The sequence below is a fragment of the Miscanthus floridulus genome, chromosome 18 (genome assembly GCF_019320115.1).
Source record: "Miscanthus floridulus cultivar M001 chromosome 18, ASM1932011v1, whole genome shotgun sequence".
Lineage (NCBI taxonomy): Eukaryota > Viridiplantae > Streptophyta > Magnoliopsida > Poales > Poaceae > Miscanthus > Miscanthus floridulus.
In genome coordinates, this window is record NC_089597.1 from 77,571,909 (window position 1) to 77,583,526 (window position 11,618).

Here is an 11,618-nt window from a genome sequence, read left to right on the forward strand (position 1 = left end):
GTTAGCAACGCGATTATATTACATTTAAAATCAGGCAATGAAAAAAAGACTTTCAAGCACTCACTGGCACATAATGCAACAATATGCTCGTTCAAGACCTGCATCTATACTCTTATCTCCTCCCTTGCCTCCTTCCTTGCCCTCTCCTCCTCTAACGTCATCTGCCTCTCCAATCCCCATTTGTTAAGCCCAACATCGATCGGATTACAAACACCGCGTTGTCTAGCAAACTCACGCATCTTTTTTATGATGTTTAACGAATAGGTTAACGTAGTCAGGTCCATATCTCCTCTTTCGTGCAATTACTTGCCTCTCCTTTAGTTAATCCAAGAACTTAGCTTGACCATCATAACATTCCCACCTGCATTTCCTAGTGCGCTGTTCAAAAGAAATATTATATCATATATGTCTTGGTAAAAGAAACAAAATACGATTTCATGTTTACCACAAAAATAACCAATCTCATCATACTCAACCATATGGCCGCAATAATGGCCTATTCCAAGTTCCGAAGGAACTAGACCATAGTTGGATTTGACACCACATTCGCATATGATAGGAGGTGCTTTGTAAATTACCCTTTCTTTCTTATTTTTCTTAACCTTTCGCGGTTCTTTCTGCCATTGGTTCTTAGGACCATACAACCACTCCTTGAAACGACACTTCGCCATTGAAAACACCTAAATAAGGTGACATTAGTACATGAACACATATAGCTCAACATTTTAACACATACACTTTGCACTTACTTCATGCTTTTGGACACACAAACTCTAACATATTCTCAGGATTTATCACAACTCGATCTCCTTAATCACACAGAGGAGGTTCCTCAAGTCGTCTAACTACGGGTAGGTGCTTCTCCTTAGCCGTCATTGGCGGAGGGTTAGAGGGTGGAACTCACCGCTTGAAGTGCTCACATGGATATCTCCCTCTAAACCAATCGTCGAAAAGAAGGTACCTAGGATCAAACTTGTCTGCACCGTCGATCCACTGAAAGAAAAAGCACCTCTCATGGTCCTACACAACGGGATTCCAACAAAATATTAGTAGCATACTTACACAAATAAAGAAAAAAGATAGTGAAAATAATTTCTTACATTAAAATGACTATGTGTAGAAGCACCACGCCGCTGTGTCCGGGTATTTCGATTGAAAAACATGGGTCGGAAAACCACAGTCACAATTGGGGACAGAGAGGTCAGGAAGGACGGGGGCATCTTTGCTAGACACATCGGGGTATAATTCTCGAGGATGGCCCCGTTTTTGCCAAAACTCCTCCGAAAACATTTCTTGCATCTAACAAAATGGATGTAATTTAACAAACATAAATCAAAACATCACAAATAAATGTCAATGAGAACCATAACTACAATACAACAAATTTCGTTCTAAGAACTGAAAGCAATTAACATTAAACCCTAAACCTAGGGTTTCCAATGTTATGCACAACAATGAACTCATAAAACATAACAACATGCGCTGCAGTTACCTAGGTATAATATAAATATTAAAAATTGCATGAAACCCTAAGTAATGATGATTCTTAGGTTAAAAAATCCAACTAATATATACCGAATCGATGCGAAAAAAACTAAAAGGAGAACGAGGATACCTTGCTCTCGAAGATCTATGGATCAAATCAAAGTTTTCAAGGTCCAATATGCCGATTTGTGAGGTAGGGCGAAGTGGGGAGAGAAAAAACCCGAGAGGGAGGAGAAAGAAGAAGAAGAAGGCTCGGACAGAAAGGTTGGGGCCAGGGTTAAAACACAAGCTCGACGCTAGTCACCTTGGCGCCGAGCTCGACGCCAAGATCTATGACGCCGAGCTTAGGGCCAGGGACGCTGGCGCCGAGATGTGTTAGCTCGACGCCAGCATCGATGGTACCGAACTAAGAGTCCAGATTCTAAAATCTTTCCTCCAGAGACGTATTTGTAAAAAAAACTTTAAAAAAAGACTAAAAATAAAAAATTCAGTTGTTTACCTACGACCCTTTTATTTTGTCCTATTCTTGTCATCAGCTCCTTGTGAATTAGATCACGAACTCACATACTCTCGGAACGGCCGGTATGACCGGTCGGGACAGTCCTTGCCGCCACCGTGCCTCGCCTCGCGTCGCTTTTGCCCACTTCAGATTTCTCTTCTATCGCGTAGACAGAGGATGGAGAATAGACAACGTCCACACGAGATCCGTTCATATGTAGTTGATTTCTCGGAGCATGGGCTAAAGTCGACGTCTCACGAAACGACGATCCTATCCTTCTGCTGCTCGCGAGGAACGCTTTTGCAAATTTTCTCGGACGTAGACAGCTTAAAGAGCTCCGTTATATGTGCCCTTAGCACGTCCAGATTGCACGCCGGTGTTTTTGCTTGAGACGTGAGCCGTGAAAACTACCCAATAACTATATGTTTTATATGTTTTATGTAGTTTTAACACATAAATTTTTTTATACCATAGAATTAAGATCCAACAGCCAATATTCTCATTCTACCTCTAGCTTTCTTCTATCTCCAGACAATTACAAATCACAAAATCATAAATTCACATATCACAAGAAACAATTTTTTTCTATAAAAAAATAAATCACAAATCGTAGGTGTCAGCTGTCTCCACACACGAACAGCCGAGCGATCGATCCAAGCGAACAGCCTGGAGCCCACACACGAACACGTACATGTGTTTTGGGTCCGCTGCTAATCACACATGAACACGTACATGTGTTTTGGGTCCGCTGCTAATCACACTCGTCCACGCACACGAACACGAACAGCCGAGCGATCGACACGCGCGAGGTGAAAAAAAAGAGAGAAAAAATTTATGTGTTTTTTTTCTCTAAAACATATGTGTGTTATATAGTATTTCTGAAAAGTTATTTATGAGCTATGGATTAAAAAAAAGTACCGCGAGATAGCTGAAAGGCATTTGATTGAAAGAGCGGCGAAGCCGATAGACACTGCTGTCAGCGGTCCTGCATGACATTTATGACTCCGCATAAATGTATTTTGACCCGTATTTGCGGAAATGTCCTGTTCACTGAACCGGCCATATCCCTATCCTCGCGAGCGTCTTGCTGCCATTGCTGTGCTTGTGTTACACCTTTGTCAGTACCTGTTCAACTTGAAGCCAGTATGACAGGAGCTACGTTCAAGGGGCCTCGCCGTTCACGTCGTGACGCTCTACCCAACAAAAGATGTGTACTAGTCCCCGTAGAATGGAAATAAATGGTCATTCCCTCCGCTTTCGTTTACTTGTCACCAACTTTTAACTGTAGCAGATTTGATCATCCGTTTTTTTTCTAAAACATCTTAGATACTTTAAAGTATATAACATTAATCAATTATGTTCAATGAAGAATCAAATATGTGAAAACTTGATGTATCTAAAAATCTTTTGTAGAAAAAACACATGGTCAAATTGCTACAGTAACAGCATTGTGACAAGTAAATGAAATCGGAGGGAAGAGCGTGGCATTTTTTTCATATTAATACGACAATGTTATAGCACGTGGACCTTTATTCATGAACCCAACCTACCCATACCTAGAATACCCGATTAGAATTTAGGGCAGTAACTTTAGATACCTAAAATTAGTTCCGATAGTTGGGATATTGATCCCTAGTACCCGAATTACCCATAATACCCTAAATTCATGTCTGTGTGACCTGTGATGTGTATGAGTGTATAACGTTTGTGTAGTTATTGAAGACTAATGTTGTTTGGCACTTTATTCTTTGCTAGCTGTGTGATTGATTATATATTTTTGTCTATTAAATACTGACAAAAAAATATTGTTTACTGCCTTAAAACACCACGCAAAAATTGTCTATTTTGTCGATTGTTAAATTCAGGTACATCAGATATACTAAATCCAAATCCGAATTTTCGGGTACCCAAATTACGAGGTAGTGTTTTCTCCAGATGAAAATCAAGTGTCGGTTTGTAATTGCCTAACTACATGATCTGAATTTTTAAGTTTATCTGAGTGCCCACCTCTAAGCCTAAGAACATCTCCAGCAACACCCTCTACTTACCCCATACTTTCAATTTAGGTAGTGGGGGGGGGGGGGGGGGGGGGGGTAAAAAACCCTACTCATCGTCTATTTCTGTTGGCCCCCTACTCCATTCCTCCTACTTTTTTTCTCGTTACTGCATCTGACTCCTCCTCGCGACTCCGCTCGACACGGTGCTGTGTGGTGGCGGCCCTCCGACATCCTCCCCAGTGCCCCTCCTCGGCATGGTGGCTGTCCCCGACATGGGTGGCCCTCCCCGCGGCGCGGCCTGCCACGGTGGACGTGGCAGAACCTCCTAAGAAATCGGGCCCACGTGCACCTATCGTTGTCTTAACAGACCTCGGATAGCGTACACAAGTTCCCAACAACTCAACAGGTCTGTCGGGTGTCCTCGGGAGACCCGAATCATCCACGATTCTCTTTTAAACAGGATCCCAATCACAGACATTGCAGATTACAATAGTTTATTCAAATATATACATCAGAGTAAAGATAGCGGAAGTCTTAAGATAACATAGTTACAAACCAGTTGTTTTCAAACTTACAATACCATAAGTGTCATACAACCATAGTAGCGGGATAATATTACACTAACTTTATTTATCATACAAACTAGTGCCTTGTCCAAAGGCCATTCATCACTCCTCATCATCATTGACTTCAAACACAGACATGTAGGAGGGACCAAAATAAGCCTACGCATGCGACTCACCTGCAACAAGGGTTAACAAACCCTGAGTACAAAGGTACTCAACAAGACTAACCTGACATAACGGGATGTAAGACTTTAGAGATGCAGGGGTTTGGGGCAAGGTAAGGATGTAGCAAGATTCAAAAGTTCTTTGCCAAAAGCTTACTATTCTCCATTCTATTTTCAAGTTTTACCCTTAAGTTCTTTTAGTTCATTACCTCAACTAAATGTACATTTCCCATATTCCAATCCTTCTCACTCCATTCTTTTCTCATATTTTAGTAATTCACCAGTCCTGCATTGCTTCTGTAACGAATCGAGTCTCCATATCCGCGGAGCACCGGCAATTCGAATTGATTCAAGTCCCAGCTGGGGATTCCTTATCACACGACATATGTAGAACTTAATCTTGCATATATCAACCTCACTACCGGATCCTCCTATACTAAGCCATCTCCACGCCACCCGAGAGCACAGCACACCTCAAATCCGGCCACATTCCAGCCACGAGGGTACACGCTACTCCCGCCATCTCTCCACTCCCAGTGCATGGGCATTCGTCTTAGTATCGGATTTAGCCGAAGTAGGCTTATCAGAGTATGTGACCAGTACTACAAAGTGTCTCGTTCAGAAGATCCACAATGAGTGGCCTTTAAGCGACATAGTCGGCAACATTACCCAAAATTCAAGATAAGTCACCCGACTAGTCTCTAGTTCATTCAACCTTCTTTCTTTCTTTGGCTAGTATGCCATCTTTGATTGTATCAAAACTTTTATTTTGAAAGCCTATCATAAAGCATACTAAGCATTCTACGCCTTTGTAAATGAAAACATCTTCAAGGATGGTAAACAATTAACAAGGTAGGTAATGCATCGAGTAGGTAATATTTGAATTAATCAACTTAATGCAATAAGTAACATAGGTGATAAACTTTTCAAAGTAAACAAGGTAAGGGTTTAATGCATAAACCGGGGCTTGCCTTCGTTGACGATCTCAGGTTCCGGATCCGTACCACAATTATCGAATCCCGTGACAACCGGGGATTCTTCCAGAACTTGCTCAACTAGAATCGTTTCACTCTCGGGTTCTACACGAAACGATAACATATGCCTTAACATGATGATAATGTAAACATGATGCTTTCATGGTACATGAAATGTAAAAACACCCCGCAAATGATTTTATTTCACGGTACAGTTGCAAGCCAACAAAACCAACTTGCAATCCTACCATCAAGAACCACACATGTGTCTTGACCAAATGGATCTTGAAACCCTACTAGTCACAAAACATGACCAAAACAAGATCCAACACTATTCAAACACTTAGGGTTTGTCTTTATCTATTTTTGAATTAATTTGGAATTAAGCCCAAAAATGAACTTGTTCCAAATGATCTGAAAATTTTATGTAAGATTCTTCATGACAAATTAGTGTACCAAAACAAATTTCATAATTTTTAGAATTATACAGTGACCTACAAAAATCATGGAAATTGCAATTTTCAATTAATGGACTGAATATTTGAACATTAAAAATTTATTCAAATTTCAAGTTTCAAATTTTTAAATCATACTAGAACATGTACAGAAGCTACACGCAAAATTTCAGAATTTTTGGAGCCATCATGAATTTCCTACAAATTCCCAAAGTTTTAGCACTATTCACAAATTAAAAAAAAATCTTCACTATTCTTCTTCCTCATTCGCACTGACAGGCTGACCCCACCCGTCAGTGACTCAAACATGTCACGACGGCGCTGCCCTCACTGACCGGCTACAAAATGTGTCGACGATGACGCTCCGGCGAAGCTGACCTCACCAAAATGATCTACACCCTACTACGAACCCATCCCCGTCCTTGGAATGGCAGAAGGTACACCGGAGAAGACCCCACGCGGGCCATGGCGGCTCAAGCACGTCAGCTCACGGCGTAACCCCAGCAAGACTGCGGTAGAGTCAAAAGCGAAGTGAACTTCACGTTCAGTGGCTCACCACGGTCACGTCGGTGGGCTTGGTGAAGGCGGCGGCTGCTATTTATAGCCGGGAAGGTGTTGCCCGGCGTCGATAGCGCACGCCCGCGCTCGCCACGGCACCGGCTGTGTGTCAACGTGCGAAGAAGCGGCGAAATCCGATCAGCGGTGACCTCCGCGTGGCGCCGGCAGCAAGCAGAGAGGTGGAGGTTGATTTTTGAAATAATTACAGAACTGCCACTGCGTCCATTTTTCAAATTACTCACAAATTTTCTAAAGAAGTTGAAAATCTCCAAAAATGAAAGTTGTTTAATTTTTCAAACTCTACAAGTTTGCTTCTAGAAATATTTTCAAATTCTACCTCCATTTTGAAATTTGAATTTGGGGGTGCATTTGAGCATTTGAATAATTTCAAAATTACTCCAAATTTTATATGTAAACTTGAAAAACTTTGAATACCAAAGTTGATCTACATAAAATAACCTCCAACTTTGCTTTTTGCCTCAACCCCAAATTCCATATGGATTTTGAATTAGTCAAAAGGGGCAAAAAGAACTTTTATAATTTGAATATGAATTCAAATTTGATTTGTCTTCCTTTTACTTAAATTTTGATTTTTGACCAGTAACATGGCCCATTAGGGTTATTTGAGTCAAATGACACATGGCCTCACATGATCACATGAAATTTGACCCTTGTAGTCATGATCTTTATTTAGGGTTTTTGAAACACATCACATGAAATAACAACATTATGAAATAAACCTTATTTAGTGAATGCATTCAAAACTTTATACTATATGAATACTTTGCAATGCATGTGATGACATGTCAATTTTTAGTGCTAGGTCAAAACACCAGAGGTGTTACAACCCTTCCCCCTTAAAGAAATCTCGTCCCGAGATTTAAAACTTAAGGCTAAGTAATTGAAAAGGAAATGTGTCAAGCTAACACATCATAACTTTATTCAAAAGGCTAGTGAAGGGGTTTTCCATTCTGTTGACAAACGAGACAAGTTACAATATAGACAAGGTATTGCAACTAGATAGAAGTGAAGAAGTCAGGAAAGTTCTCTTCTAAGTAATCCTTGGACTCCCAAGTAGCTTCATCTTCCGTGTGTTGATTCCATTATACTTTATAGAACTTGATTGTACGTCTGCGAGTGACTCAATCTTTCTGATCTAAGACTCTAATGGGGTACTCGGCATAAGTCAAATCAGGTTCTAGTTCTACATCACCAAAGTCAATCTCCTGGTCAGGTACTTGAAGACACTTCTTTAACTGAGATACATGAAAGATATCATGCACTGCTGACATGTGATCTGGTAGCTTAACGCGATAGGCGACTGGTCCACATCGTTGTTGGATCTGAAAAGGACCGACATAACAGGGCGCCAACTTTCCCCAAATCCCAAAACGATGAACTCCTTTCATCGGTGATACCTTGAGATAGACATAATCTCCCACTTTGAATTCTAGCGGTCGTCTCCTCTTATCAGCATAGCTTTTCTATCAGGATTGAGCTATCTTCATATTAGCTTGTATGAGTTTAACTTTCTCTTCAGCTTCCTTGACCACATCTGGTCCAAAGAACCAACGTTCTCCAGCTTCTGACCAATTTAAAGGTGTTTGGCACCTACGGCCATATAGTGCTTCGAATGGTGCCATCTTAATACTCTCTTGATGGTTATTGTTATACGAGAATTCAGCTAAGGGAAGGCATTCATCCCATTTAGCACTAAAGGAAAGGACACATGCTCTTAACATATCTTCAAGAATTTGATTTACCCTTTTAGTCTGTCCGTCTATTTGTGGATGATAAGCAGAACTACGGATAAGTTTAGTTCCTAAAGACTCATGTAGACTTTTCCAAAACTTGGATATGAACAATGACCCTCTGTCAGAGACAATGGTCTTGGGTGCCCCATGCAGACTAAAGATTTTATCAAGATAAATCTTTGCATACTGCTCTGCTCGATATTTATCTCTGACTGGTAGGAAATGAGCTATCTTGGTTAGACAATCAACAATAACCCATATTGAATTGTAGCCTACAGATGTCCTAGGCAACCCTACTATGAAGTCCATACCGATATCTTCCCACTTCCAAGATGGAACTAGCAACGAATGTAATGGACATGCAGTCTTCATATGAACTACTTTGACTCTCTAGCAAATATCACACTTGGCCACATGTTGAGCTATTTCTATTTTTATTTTGGTCCACCAATATCTCTTTCTCAAATCATGATACATTTTGTTGCTATCCGGATGAATGGAGTATCTTGTAGAATGAGCTTCATCAAGAATCTGCTTTCGCAGCTCCGGATTTTTGGGTACTACCAACCTATCCTTGAACCATACGACATCTGATTCATCAATCTTGAAACATGTTGATTTTCTAGATCTGACTTTATCATTAATATGGGCTATGCCCTTACTTTTCTGTTGAGCAGCAATGATCTGATCTTTGATAGTGGACTCAACTATAATATTGGACAGGGAACCTTGTTCTATGATTTGTAAATTCAGATGCTCCATCTCTTGACACAATGTTCGCTGCATCGGTTCTACAATCAGGCAATGACAATGACGCTTGCGACTTAGGGCATCGGCAACCACATTAGCCTTGCCCGGATGATAATACACTTCTAAATCATAATCTTTGATAAGTTCTAACCATCTTCTTTGCCTCATATTCAACTCTGACTGAGTGAAGATGTATTTCAAACTTTTGTGATCTGTATAGATATGACAGATATTGCCCAATAAATAATGTCGCCAAATCTTGAGTAAATGGACAACAGCAGCTAATTCAAGATCATGGGTGAGATAATGTTCCTCATGCTTTTTGAGTTGTCTGGAAGCGTATGCTATGACTCTGCCATCTTGCATAAGAACACAGCCAATACCAATTCCAGATGCATCACAATAGATATCAAATGGCCTCTTGATATCCGGTTGTGCTAATACTGGTGTAGTTGTCAGCAACTTCTTCAATGTTTGACAGGCCTCTTCACATTCTGTTGACCATACAAACTTAGTTTGATTTTTCAACAGTCCAGTAATTGGCTTTGCAATTCTAGAGAAGTCAGGGATAAACCGACGGTAATACCCTGCCAACCCTAGGAAACTACAAACTTGATGAACAGTTGTAGGTGCTTTCCAATTAAGGACTTCTTCTACCTTGCTCGGATCTACAGCTATACCTTCAGCAGATAGCACATGACCCAGAAATTGTACTTCCTCCAACCAAAATGCACATTTGCTGAATTTGGCATATAATTGGTGATCTCTTAATCTTTGTAGAACAATATGGAGACATTCCGCATGTTCCTCTTTGCTCTTAGAGTAGATAAGAATGTCATCAATAAACACCACGACAAACTTATCCAACTCAGGCATGAAAACCGAGTTCATCAGGTACATGAAATGAGCTGGGGCATTGGTCAGCCCAAAAGACATGACTAAATACTCATATAGACCATATCGGGTAGTAAATGCTGTCTTCAGCACATCTTCACGTCTGATCTTAATCTGGTGATAGCCTGATCTCAAGTGTATCTTCGAGAATACCTTAGCTCCCGCAAGTTGATCAAAAAGCAAATCAATTTGGGGTAAGGGGTATTTGTTCTTGATGGTGACTTCATTTAATGACCGATAGTCAACACATAACCTTAAGGTTTGGTCCTTCTTCTTCACGAAGATTGCAGGGCATCCCTAAGGTGATGAACTGGGTTGAATAAAACCATTGTCTAACAACTCTTATAGTTGCATTTTTAATTCTGCTAGTTCCTTGGGTGGCATCCTATATGCTCTTCTGGACACTGGTGTTGTTCCTGGTTTCAGATCAATTCTGAACTCTACGTCTCGGTCTGGTGGCAGACCAGACAGATTATTGGGAAAGACATCCATAAACTCACATACCACTGAAATTTTCTCGACTCCTTCAACAATAGTTGCACAGACTGTTTCCACTATACTCTTAGGAAAGGGAAGTTGGATGAGAAGTTGGGTTTTGCTGCCAGGTGCATTTACCCTTATGGTTCTATGTAGGACATCTATGATAGCCCCATGTTGAGTTAACTAGTTCATACCAAGGATCACATCTATATCTTGATCCTTTAATATCAGCATATTGGTAGGGAACTCATATCCTCCCAAATCAATAGGTACATGTTGAACTACCTCCCTTGTATAGATTCGTCCCCCAGGCGACTGTATATGATAGGGTTCTTTTGTTTCCCCAATAGCTATCCCATGCTTCACAACAAATGTACGATTGATGAATGTATGGGATGCACCAGAATCAAATAAGGTAATTACAGGATACTTAGCAATGGAAAACATACCCATCATAACTGGTTCTCCTTCTAGAATAGATTCCACTTGAGTATAGAATACCCTTCTAGTTTTCTTCTCAGCCTGACCCTTCTGATTGTTCTGAGCATTGCCCTTGTACTGATTCTGAGCTTGATTAACAGGGGCTTTGGGTGCATCAGGATTGTTCTTCCTAGGATACGGACATTCTCGGGAAAAATGTCTGGGTTTACCACAATTATAGCATGGAAAATTGTGATTCTGGGGAGTAGCATTACGGTTTGTATTATTTGTATTGTTCTGCTGCTGCGGTGCTTGATGAGTATAAGGCGTATTAGTTGCAGGGTGAATGAAAATCTGTTGCCTGCTTTGGCCTTGTTGTGGGCGGAATGGCATACGACCATGATTCTGAGGATGGTATATGATCTTCTGACACTTTCCACTTGATGATCCGGAAGCAAATATTCTCTTCTTCTTCGCCTCCTTGTGTCGACGATAATTCTCCTCTGAAGCGATAGCAATGTTGATTGTCTCATGGTAAGTTGCGTTACCACAAGTTGTCATCATGGTCTGAAGTTTAGTGTTTAGGCCTCTAAGAAAATGATTCTTTTTCTTCCTGTCAGTA

General features: G+C 40.7%; 1 pseudogene; it reads right to left on the reverse strand.

The window, feature by feature from the left end:
• Positions 1 to 750: 750 nt before the first annotated feature.
• LOC136524050 (uncharacterized) lies at positions 751 to 1,299 on the reverse strand (annotated as a pseudogene).
• Positions 1,300 to 11,618: the final 10,319 nt, after the last annotated feature.